The sequence below is a fragment of the Acinonyx jubatus genome, chromosome B2 (genome assembly GCF_027475565.1).
Source record: "Acinonyx jubatus isolate Ajub_Pintada_27869175 chromosome B2, VMU_Ajub_asm_v1.0, whole genome shotgun sequence".
Classification (NCBI taxonomy): domain Eukaryota; kingdom Metazoa; phylum Chordata; class Mammalia; order Carnivora; family Felidae; genus Acinonyx; species Acinonyx jubatus.
This window is the reverse complement of record NC_069385.1, coordinates 105,294,510-105,306,974: the sequence shown is the minus strand read 5'-3', so window position 1 is coordinate 105,306,974 and position 12,465 is coordinate 105,294,510. Positions and strand designations below refer to the sequence as shown.

The 12,465-nt window shown below is 44.4% G+C and overlaps 1 protein-coding gene across 1 annotated transcript in view; it reads right to left on the bottom strand.

Annotated features, from left to right (window-relative positions):
• The window catches only part of TNFRSF21 (TNF receptor superfamily member 21), a 71,942-nt gene that overhangs the window by 26,784 nt on the left and 32,693 nt on the right, over positions 1 to 12,465 (bottom strand). The gene's annotated exons all lie outside the window — the stretch shown is intronic.

Below are 12,465 nucleotides of genomic sequence, written 5' to 3'. Positions count from 1 at the left end.
CTCAAAATAAATAAATAAAACTTAAAAAAAAAAAAAAAAAGTGTAACCAGAGGCCCCCGGACTAAAAAAGTGGTGAAATTAAGAAATTAAGAAATTCATGAGATTAAGAAAAAAGTAAGCCATGGATTAAAAGCGCAGTGGACTTTATCCAGCACCATCTGGGTACAGTGTTCAGATTCTGGAAATAATGTCCTTTATGTCAACTGACGGTATGCCCAGCCATTCCAGCCCAATGGAGGCACTCCTTAAGAACCTCTGGCTCCTTGTGCTCTAATCCTATGCTCAGCAAGCAATTTTTTCATCTATTATTCAGTCTCCGAAGCTGACTTGCACAGTTAAAAGGGAGACAACAACCAAAGTGAGACTATAATAACAATAGCTATTATCTCCCCGGTTTTATGTCTCAGGCACTAGCTCTTGGAACATCTTTATAAAGCGTTAACATTCCAACCACACGGATAAGACCACAGCACCTAGAAAAGTTAGACAATCTGCCCAACAGCACAAAGGCAGCTGGGTCAGAACTGAACCTGACTCACTGGATCACGTGTTATACGGTCACTCTGGCGGATCGGTCACTTGTAAACTCCGTCAGTGTGGGTCTACGGGACCCAGATCTGATGAACGCAGGGTGAAATGCTGAGTCAAATCCCGGCAGCTGCAAGCTCGAGGTGAGTGCCTGACACTGACCCTCTGTGAGGCGTGGCTCTCCCTTAGCAACACGCTTTGGTGTCTTCCTGTACACAGCACGTTCTCTCGGCATTTACACGTTGGCTTTGCCCAAATTGATACACGGCATTACAGAGAACCTCACAGTTGGGGACCTGGCAGGCAGTTTACCACAAGAGGGGGTGAGCCCTCTCAGCCAGTACCATGTCTTTGAATGAGGCCGTGCTCCCATGCCCAGATACCGGAGGTATTATAGTCAACTGTTATGTCTTTAAAACACTAACTACTCAAAAAAAAAAAAAAAAAAAAAAAAGGAGTCAAGCTCCCACGTGAAGCTTAGGAGAAAAAAAAGAAAAGAAGAAAAGAAGAGAAGAGAGGGAAGATTCCTGGGATCGAGAACTGAATTTTTTAATTAACTAGAGGTTAACCAAGGGGAAACTTTTTTTTTTTTTTTTTTTTTGCTTCAGTCAGTTCTTGGGGAAAATAATTATAAAACTAGCTCTCAATGTTTGCCTAAGAAAAGAGCAACACTAATTCCAGAAGTTTCTTTGAAAATGGAGCGCTTTGTGTTTCCTCGATGTCAATCCTTACTCTGCCATGCAAACCTATAGAGGCAGATTTATCTGCAAGATTGCATACATATCCTGAACCAACCACCCGCAACTGGCTTTTAAAAATAAGTAAGTTCCTGGTAGAAGGCTGCTTTCTTGTCAACTCTAAGAGTAGAATGCCACAAATCGAAGCATTACTGTACTTTCCACACGATTTTCCCTGGGCAGTGTGAAATACACTTGAACTAGTTGCTTTTCAATTTTCATGGCAATGTTTAGTCAGATACAGAGCTTTTGATTTCAAGCAACAGACACCTAAAAAAAAAAAAAAAAAAAAAAAAAGTCTATGTCCTATTTAAAACCCTGCAGGTAACTTTAAGGAGACAGCCAGCTCTTTGTGATTGATGTGGTAGGTTCTTCCAAATACCAAGAGGCTTGTTCATCCCTGAATCTTAATTTAGGTTAATTTGACTAAGGCCCACAGTGTCTTACACGAAAACATGACTGCATTTTCTTGTACATGGGACTTTTGCCTAAATCTTCATAATGCCCGTGACAGTGTGGCTTTGGGCAAACCACAAACTGTCATGTCCATTTCCTCATTTGTACAATGGAGATACTCACTAGAGTCCCTGGGGATGGGCTGATTAACATTTTCTATAGAGTTGATTTATTTTTGGAAGCACCCCGTCATTATAAATGCTCCATATACTAAACACTAAAACTTAAGACTAAATGCATTTCTGATGCAAATGCACAGCCTTTATAGAGTAATTACAGAGTCTAAAAGGCTCAAACCTAACAACAGTTCTCTCTCCCCAAACCCAGTATTTACACTTTGTTTCAGTCACAAAATAAAGAAAAAGGAGGAAAAAAAGAAAAACACAAAGAATGGATACACTGAAACTTTCCTTCGACTAACTGACTGGAAGCTAAATTTAAGGCCCACAGATCAGGTCTCATTTTATTTCTTTCTTTATTATTTTTTTAATGTTTATTTATTTTTGAAAGAGAGAGAGAGACGAGCGTGAATAAGGGAAGAGAGAGAGGGAGACACAGAATCCGAAGCAGGCTCCAGGCTCCAAGATGTCAGCACAGAGCCCAACACAGGGCTCAAACTCACAAGCGGTGAGATCATGACCTGAGCCAAGTCGGACGCCTAGCGGACTGAGCCACGCAGGCGCCCCTCATTTTTTTTTTTTAATGGCAGAGAGAGCTACTGGAGAGAGCAGCCTTTCCACACCACAGGGGATCACAACACAGCAGGAGACGGGCCAGTCTGAACTGGCCCAAGAGCCTACGGCCCCTGGTCCCCATCCCCACAAAGGGGAAAGAAAGACCTGTGGAGTATTTCAAGAATATTTCTGAGCAGCCACTGCGGCTTACTGTGTTTGCTGGACTGATGACCCCTACAGAATTTTAATGCAGAAAGAATGATATCGCCAAGAAAGTGAAGTAATGCCAATGAAATGGAAAGTGTGATGGGCTCTGGGAGTGCTCTTTACTTAGAAAGAAGTTTTAGGCAAAACTAAGCCATACAACTATAGAGAAAAGCAGTAGGATAACAAAACCACATTGAGATAGTTACGTGGGGGCTGGGGGAGCGAGGCGGAGGTTACCGGGTAACGAAACAGAAGGGACTTGAGAGGTAGTCACAAGGTTCTCTCTGTCAAACTGGATGCCGGGGAAATGGGTCCTCTTTTTATCTTGTTACTTTATTATTGGTTTGAGATCAGCTAGCCAGTTAGTAGTACCTCTACTGCAGTTAACAGGGAACGTGGTGTAGAACAGGAGCGTTATTATATGCTGAAATTATGAATGCACTTGGGGTCAGATACAGTGTGTATGCTTCTTCCTGGCCTGTTATTACTGACCAAGCAGATGCTGGGAAAGTTTTCTGTGGGGCTAGTAAATTTATTTCTTTTCTTTAAAAATTATGGTGCCCTTGGGGCGCCTGGGTGGCTCCGTCGGTTGAGCGTCCGACTTCAGCTCAGGTCACGATCTCGCGGTCCGTGAGTTCGAGCCCCGCGTCGGGCTCTGGGCTGATGGCTCGGAGCCTGGAGCCTGCTTCCGATTCTGTGTCTCCCTCTCTCTCTGCTCCTCCCCCGTTCATGCTCTGTCTCTCTCTGTCTCAAAAATAAATAAATGTTAAAAAAAAAAAATTGTACAAAAAAAAATTATGGTGCCCTTAGGGGGGAAGAAAAGGGAGGTCAGCACAGGTTTTCCGTAAAGGGCAACAGTAAATATATTAGGTTTTGAGTACCGCCATGATCTCTGGCCGAGGTCTCTTCCGTGACTCTGTTGTAACATGAAAACAGCCATAGATGATACACATGAGTGTGCCTGTAAGAACCTTTATTTACAAAAACTGGGGGTGGCCTATGTATGGCCCACACACTACTTTGCCACCCCCTGAAGCAGATGCACTTAAAAGGGACCATAGCTGGGGGCGCCTGAGTGGCTCAATCGGTTAAGCGTCCGACTTCAGCTCCAGTCATGATCTCACAGTTCATGAGTTTGAGCCCCGCATCAGGCTCTCTGCTGTCATGATTGAGCCTGCTTCGGATCCTCTGTAATCCCCCGACCCTCCCCGACTTTCTCTCTCTCTCTCTCCCTCTCGTTCTCAAAAATAAACAAACATTTAAAAAAAAAAATAAAGGGAACATAGCTAGATTATCAAATGGCATAAAGATTTAGAAAAACATCTTGTTAAAAGAAACACCCTGCCGACACACACACAAGACAATGAGAGTTCTCACCCCAATCATTAATGTGAAATGGGGGTAACTGAAAGAGAGACCAACCCTGGTCCTGGTCACCTGTCCTATCCAAGTCCCAGGTTTTTATCTATCCCGGAGACAGAGGAGCTGAATAGATGGGACTCATTTAGCTGAAAGGGATGCCACATCTCATTCCTTAGGTTGAAAAATAACACATCCCTCCACCCACGGAAGTGCTGACAAGGGTGTGAAGCTTAACTTTGCTCTTCCTGTGATGTCAGGTCCCGGAGCTCTGAGAATGAAGCTTCTAAAGAAATCAGCATAGGAGTCAAACAAGCCCTTATCTGCCAGATAGTTGCTAGGGGCTGTGTGTGAGAAGGTGGCCCTGGCCCCAGGACACGGCTTTTGAATTTTGAGGAGCAGGTAGCAGAAAGATCATGAACTTAGTCATCACAAGATACGGTTTCAAATGCCATGACTTGTTAGTTGTGTGACCTTGGGCAAATGACCACCCCTAAGATTTCAGGGTCCACATCAGTAAAATGACAATGCCACCTCTGATCTCATAGGGTAGGTAAGGAGATTTATGGGATCGGGTAGTAAAACCGTCAAGCTGAGAGCCTGAGTGCACATTGGTTTCGCTTCCTCTGTCCCCTCCACCTCTGCACAGACAGGTCGTCGGGACAAAGGACCTGAAAGATGGCAGGGGTTTTGCAGAGACCTAGGGATTATAGCTACTTGACAATGAAGGCGAGCACCAGCATCCTGGCTTCCTGTGCTTTTTGGAACCTCACTGGCACATACCAGAAGGGGCACCGCCACACAGAAGGGCACCATCCACAGAAAGGCAGATGTGAAAGAAAAATGTTTCTGCCCCTGCAACATGCAGGGCATCCTATCAGTACTCACTGCTGACCTTGCCCAGATTGGCCACCAGGGAACTCAAGAACAGAGGCATGAAGGAGGTCATTGACTGAGCTATTGTGGAAGCAATGGCATTTTTCTAGTGCATCCTAAAATCCTGAATTAGATATCATCTGGGTGACAACATTAATTTGAGGCTCATTTTGTTAAGCCCAATGTCAGCTCCAATATGCAAAAAAAAAAAAAAGAGTTCCACCTCTTTTCATAAAAACCTGAACTGACCTTTATAATCAGAGAAGGTATTAAAGCTCTTTCCTTTTAGAGATAAATATCTGAAATGAGTGCCATCATTAAGAACCCACATTAAAGCCTCCCTGGATGAGGTATGAAGGACAGTGATGATGGAAACAAAGGCCATCTGTAACCCACAACACAGCACCTGGTTTCATGCCGTGCACCCGGCTTCAACAGAACGGGTGCGTGGAAAAGATGAGTAGGTTATAAGCCTTGTGATGGTACCAAATTCTCATCATTTAAAAGTTTCAAGCATTCCCACTGCATCTCCCATACTTGTGAAATGTAATGTCTGTTCTCATTATTCTTCTTAGAAAGAGAGGTAGAGCGACAAATAATGAGAAAATTCCCATAGAGGCAATTAATACACAACTTCCTCCTCCCTGGACAGATAACTCCATAATTATCTCTATGCTGGTTTCTCTACACACAGCAGTCTCCTGCAATGTAGACACACGAAAGAAAGAAAGAAAGAAAGAAAGAAAGAAAGAAAGAAAGAAAGAGCAGGAGAAATGAGCTCAAGATTATCTCCCTTCTACCATCATCCTAATTCCTACCCCCCCCCCCGCAACATTACTCTTTATCAACACTTGCTGTGTCCTAAATGTACAGCAAGTTGGAAATCTCAATAAAAGCCTGGCTTTAGCATTCCTAGAATTGATGTTCTTCCCTATCCAATGGTCATGTCCTCATTGGTGCCTTTTCTGACCTCCTTCTTCTGCCTGAGCCTCACGTTGGCTGTGACTACCATTATCCCCAGCACCTGCCAGAGCCTAGCACATAACGGGAATTACAACGAACATCTTGAATGAATGAATGGGAGCCTTTTTTTCTGAGCTTTCCCCTCTTGCCTGAACACCCCCCCCCCCACCACCACCTTTTATCATCTCATTAATCTCTATAACTGCAGCCATCGAGAACCTGAGGGGCCACATGCTGACACACCCTCGTCATGTAACCGTGCCAGATCTCATGTGGTCAACAATGGGTGGAACCTGGGCTTCCTGGCACAGGGACCCAGTTCTTGTGCAAGAGCCTCTCCCTCTGGCAGTGCCCTCTTCCCAGTGAGGGTGGTCCACCACAACCATATCAGGCACCGGAGGAAAAAGTCTCCTAGACTGTGTGCCCCTGCAGCCAAATCCTCCTGCGGAGAGAAGCTGTCTAGACCAAGGTCTGTCTGGCCTGATTACACAGTAAGTGCTTCTAAAAGCAACATACCCGGGGCGCCCGGGTCACTCAGTAGGTTAAGCGTCCGACTACAGTTCAGGTCATGATCTCGTGGTTCGAGACCTCGAGCCCTGAGTCGGGCTCTGTGCTGACAGCTCGGAGCCCGGAGCCTGCTTCGGATTCTGTGTCTCCCTCTCTCTCTCTGTCCCTGCCCCACTCGTACTCTGTCTCTCTCTCGTAAAAATAAAACTAAAACAAAAAATAAAATAAAATAAAATATAATAAATAAATAAATAAATAAATAAATAAAAGCCACACACCAAAAATGTGCACCTGTGTTTGGTAGTAACTAGTATGGTTACGGGATGGTTTTAAAAATGGGATATCAACAGGAATCACTCTCAATGTATCACACAGGAAACTACTTTATCAGCACTTGGGAGCTTAGTACGCCCCAAGTTAAAAATACTCCTTTCCTCTAGTTGAAGTACAAAAGTTGAAAGAACTGCTTAAACTTCATTTTAACTCGAAAAGTGACTTCCGAAGCAGAATTAATCACTATCTTGTTGAAGGCTCAATGGACAATCACTATAAGCTCAGATGAATCTCAAAAGCTACTAAAAAAAAAACCACTGTGCAAAGGTCTCATAAAGCTAATGATGGGCTGTCTACCAAAGACAAGTTCTATCAAAACAGTAGACAATTTTCCAGATGGAAGAAATAGATACCACTGATGCTGTGGGGAAAACTAATAACCTTGTATTTCACTCCGTGGAGGAAAACAAAAAGCACAAGGCCCAAGATGCCTCCTTTCTCCTGGTCTTAGTCTGTTTGAAGCTGTTCATTTATTCATTCGACAAAAACATATCGAGCCCTTATTCTGCACCTGCCACTGTCGTAGGCACTGGGGACACTGTGGTGTACAGGGCATAACAAAAGCCTTTCCTGCATTCCACTGGGAGATATGGAAAGTAGTAAGATATTTAGCGTGATAGACAGTGAGGCATGCTGGGGAGAAAAATGCAACAAAAAGTCACTGGAGACGTTTGAACCAAGGAATGGCACCATCTGACTTCCATTTGAGCAGGGTCATTTTGGCTGCCGTCAAGAATACATGGAAGGGGTACAGGTAGGATAGAAACCACCAGTCAGAGGTCACAGCGATCTCCCCAGGGAAGGGACAGTCATTTGGGCCTGAGGGGCAAAATGATAGGAAAGGGTCAACTTCTGAATATATTTTGAAGGGAAGGCTGATGAGATTTGCTACTGGGTTTGCTGAATATGGGGGGAGATAGAAGGAGTCACTCTAACATTTTGGCCTGAGCACCTGGAAGGCTGGAGGGGCCTCTTTCTGCAATGGGTAACTGATGTGGAGGTGTGGCTTGGGATTCAGTTTAAACGTCTTAGGTGTCGAACGTCTAGACATCTGGGTCTATCGGGCAAGGGAGAGGATATTTGCATATTACATTCAGGTTCAAGAACCAAAATGCACTTGGGAATCACCAGCAGATACACGGTATTTAAAGACCTTAGCCACCAAGGAAGGGAGAGTGTACAGGTAGGAAAGAGGTGCAAGTCCTGAGTTCTGGGGCTATCCACTGTTTATAGGTCAAGTTAAAGAGGAGGAACTAGCCAAGGAGATGGAGAAGGAATAACCAGAGAGGTGCGAGAAGAACCAGGAGAGAACAGTGTCCTGGAGGCCAAGGTAAAGAAATGTTTCAAGGAGAAGGGGATCAAGAATGTTAAATGCTGCCAATAGGCCATGCAGATTCAGAGGAAACTGAACTGAACAGACAAAATCATGTTGTCAGACTCTAAAGAAAAGATGCAAGATTGTAGCTAAAATACTGCCATATTTCACTGATTCTAAGACATCTGAATGCATATTTCAGTCAATGCCTTTTCATATCTTGGTTACAGTGGATTTTCTTCCTTAGTGGCATTATATTTTTAATGTTTATTTAATTTTGAGAGAGAGAGACAGACAGACAGACAGACAGACAGAATCTGAAGCAGGCTCCAGGCTCCGAGCTGTCAGCACAGAGCCTGATGTGGGGCTTGAACTCACAAACCACGAGATCATGACCTGGGCCAAAGTCGGCCATTTAACCAACTGGGCCACCCAGGCGCCCCCCTTAGTAGTATTTTAAAAAATGTTATGTCACCATCAGTGGTGTCTTAGATTTGATAAAATATAAAGAGTCATTATCTTTTTAACTTATAAACTTGAACCCGCCTATTTTTTAAAATCCGACACAGCATCCACAACTTAATATGTCAAATTCTGTGCATACCCTGCAATGTTAAAAAACAATTACTCAAGAAGAACAACCAACAGGAATCTAGAAATTCCTCCTCCTCTGCAAAATCTGCTTACATAACACCTGACCAGGTTGATTCAAGGGCACTGATTTTTAAGGATTTTTTTGTTTTGTTTGGTTTGGTTTGGTTTGGTTTCTATTTGGATTTTAGCCCTCTGTGGGGGAAAACACTAATCTGTTTTCCAAAGAGCTTAAATGCAAAAGCTGTTAGTTAGATAAATTACAAAATAAAATATACACTTAAAACTAAATACCATCCCCTTAAAGCCCAGAGGAAGCATCATCAGCGGGTGGGCCTGGGGAGGACTGCAGCCTGCGATTCCCAAGGGCAAAAGCCCATCCCTGGCCACTTTGTGCACGAGATAATGCTTTTTAGGCTCCAGCGATAAGAGGCTTTTCTCCTGCAACAGTTCTTTCTGCTGCATAATCCTCAGACATCCTCAGAGGTTAAACAGATAGGTGCTGTCGGCGGGAAATGGCATTAGTGGAGGCAGAGGTGGAAAAGGCAGCGGGGTAAGGGGGGAGGTGGAAAAAACGTCTCTTCCTGCCACTGTAAAATAACTGTGGTGGGGCAGCCCCGGGGACGGAGCAAAGGACACAGCGGCCTCTTAAAATGGAACAATCTGCTCCCTTCAGCCCAGCTTCCCGGTGTTTACATTTCAAGTCTACTTCCCATAGGAAATTTGGGCTGACAGAGAGGTGACCGCCTGGAATTTTTAGTCAAGGAGGCTTGAGGCAAAGAAGGAAGGTTTCTTTGGTTGCAGCTGTCTGCTGTCTGGGGCTGAGAACACCACCAAGTTCAACAGATGTGACTTCAGATTAGCAGGACTCCATCACCTCTGACTTATCTGTAACGGCCTTTATTTATTTATTTTTTTACGAGAGCCCTCCAAGCCTAAGCTTAAGAGAAAAGTGAAAAGTAGGAAATCGGTGTAACTTCTATAGAGGAGAACTCATTATTGATGACAATTTTGTAGTTGTTTTATTTCAGACAAGTTGGGTTTTGCTAAGGGAAATAAAATTTTCTTAATAGAGCATGATAAAAAAAAATCAAGCATAGAAATTTAGAAGTTTCTAGCCTCAGGTGATTCATGGGAAATTTCAAAAAATCTCTCAAAAAATAAAAATCAAATACAAAATTCGTAGAACAGGATATGCCACTCAGTAAGCATGAGGTAAGTCTTTGTTGAAGCAAAGTAAACAATGGAAACAATGGTAACAGAAGCCTTTCTTATAAGGCTAGAAAAATATATTTACTAGTCACAGTTGTACCCCAGAATTACTTTCACGATCTTGCCTATGTCAGCACTAACAAACATCCCGTAACATCACTTTAGGGGGAAAAAAAAATGAGTCGAGTACTTATTATCAAATTCCTAACACACTTCACTTGTTCATCATTTCTGAATGCTGCGTATGGTAGTTTCCATAATTCGATTGCAATGTTTTAAGTGCTCCCTGAAACCTGACTGAAGAAGTCGATTGATATTGTTCAAATATATCCAGGGCACCCCTTCCGGTTACTCAACCTCTGTCCCCTACCAACCACTGCAACCTGGGGGAAAGATTTATGCCAGAAACACAGTCCCAACTGGACTGCACCTGGCTGCTTTCCCTGGAAAGAGGATGAAGGTTATGAGAGCTGGGAATCCAAGAGACAGGTTTCCTTCACAACCCCCGTAAAGACCCATTCTCCCATACCTGACCCATCCTGAAGGAGGAACCACAATTTGGGAAGAAAGGAAACACATTTCCTAAGCCTACTGTTGGGATTCATAAGGACCTAGAACCAAGGATGATGCTCGTAAGTAACACTTAAAGAAGAGATAGGTTTTGCTTATTTGCTGGGTAGTGCTTTGCTTGAGCAGCGGGGTAAGGATAGAGAACAGGATGGAAGAAACAAAACACATATTACCAGAAACTCAACCCCTAAAATATACCTTCGCTCAAGGACAGTGTCTGAACTTTTTAAATAAGTGCACTGGCAAATTACGTCCGGGTTCTCAGGCAGCACTGTTTTCCCAAAGAACTGTCTTTACAGACAGACTGGGATATCAATCTTAGACAAATAAAGTCATGCAATCAAGTTATGCAAATAAGAGGTTTAACGACCAAGCCAGCTGAGCTGTACTTGAACTTGAACTTCATCTTCAGGTTTCAAGCCTGAGACACGGAAGCAGTTTGGTGTTTGGTCGTGGGTCGTTCTTAACTTCACTGGTAAGTTTTTGCAGCGCCGAAGGACAGGATTTAGAATGGAAGGTGTTAGAGATACTTGAAGCCAAGCCCTTCATCCTACCAGTGAGCAAAACCGGGCTCCACAAGGTCACAAGGTCCTTCCCTCTGCATAGCCTCCCTCCAAGCCAATGCTGTCCTACTGCACATGTCCCCTGAGCATGGTGGGTTCCTCCCCCCTCCCCCTTGCCCCAGGCTGCACTGTCGAGGCGACCACGGGAGCAGGCTGGGTGAGCAAAATTCCTTCCTCTCGCGCTCGAGAATGCTGAGAGTCACAGACTATGTGCCACACTGTCAGTTTCTTTCCAGCTCTTTTTGTTCTGGTCAGTCGGGCTTTGAGGCACATTATGGCCACCGTTCTTAGTGTAGTTTTTTTTTTTTTCCCTACAGCCATTTCTCCTGACCCACTGGACTCATTAAATCTCGCCCTCGATGGAGTTCTACTTGTCTTGAACATCAGATACAACTGTCCCTCCACCCTGGCCTCAGCTCTCCACGAATGCTTAGTACAGCTCAACTTCCTGACCTTCCTGTGAGGAAAGAGAGAAAGAGAAGCAAGCCGAGCTGGCAGCTTTATCAATATTTACATATGATCTCATTCAGTCTTCATCAACAACCCCATGAGATAGGAGCTATGTCCACATTACAGATGAGAGAACTGAGGAGAGGTTCGGTAGCTTGGCATAGTTGCACAGTCAGGACAGAGAGTCAAAACCGCAGGTGAATCCACCCATCAGCCCACATCTCTCACTGCACCATGATGCCTCCCAGGACCAAGCAAAGTGTTACCCACCCTGTCCTTCTTGAGTCTTGGTTGCTTCCCTGAACATAAATCTTTTGAATATGTCTCCCGCCAACCCCGACTGCCCTTCATGGGGTCACAGGAAAGGAGACAAGTGGAAATAAAGGAGAAATCGGTTACAATGATAGATTTACGATAGCCCAGGTTTCAACCTTCTGCCCACTCTTCCTCCTCCAAACAATGGAGAGACGTGGGAGAGGCAGCAGCACATGCTAGTGACCAGCTCAGAATCCAAGGCCAGCTGCATGAATGCCAGTCCTGGCTCACCACTGGCTTGACGTGTGGACCTTTGTCAAGTCATGTAATCCTTCTGTGCCTCCGTTCTTAATATGCTGTAGAATGGGCATGGTCCTGCCATTATAAGGTTGTTCTGAGAATTAAATGAGAAAGTACATATAAATCCCACAGAACAGTACCTGGCACACAGTAAGCATCTGATAACCCTGGTGTATTCTCTCTCCCTTCCTCCAAACCAGTGTGTCAATGCCAAGGCCTTACATAGGCTCCCTTAGAGCAATTTGCTTATAGAATAATCCTAGGCAAGGACATTTCTGAGTAAAACCGAGTTAAAGTCAGAGGATGTCAAGAGCAGCCAAAAAGGTGCTTGAGTGCCTGAGAAGCAGGCCATGAGGGTGTAAGGAAAGGATCAATGAAAGGAGAATGCCTCTGCCTCTTCAAGGTCAAGGTGGGAAAGTTCCGTGTATATTGCAAGAGCTTTAAGAACTTCTTTACTTTCACCTGCTGCCAAGATCTAATTCATCTCCAGCTCCCAGCTTCTTCACCTCCCGCAGTCGGAAATCATCCAATTAAGAGGCTCAGCAAAGGTAGCGGAACACCGCCACCAC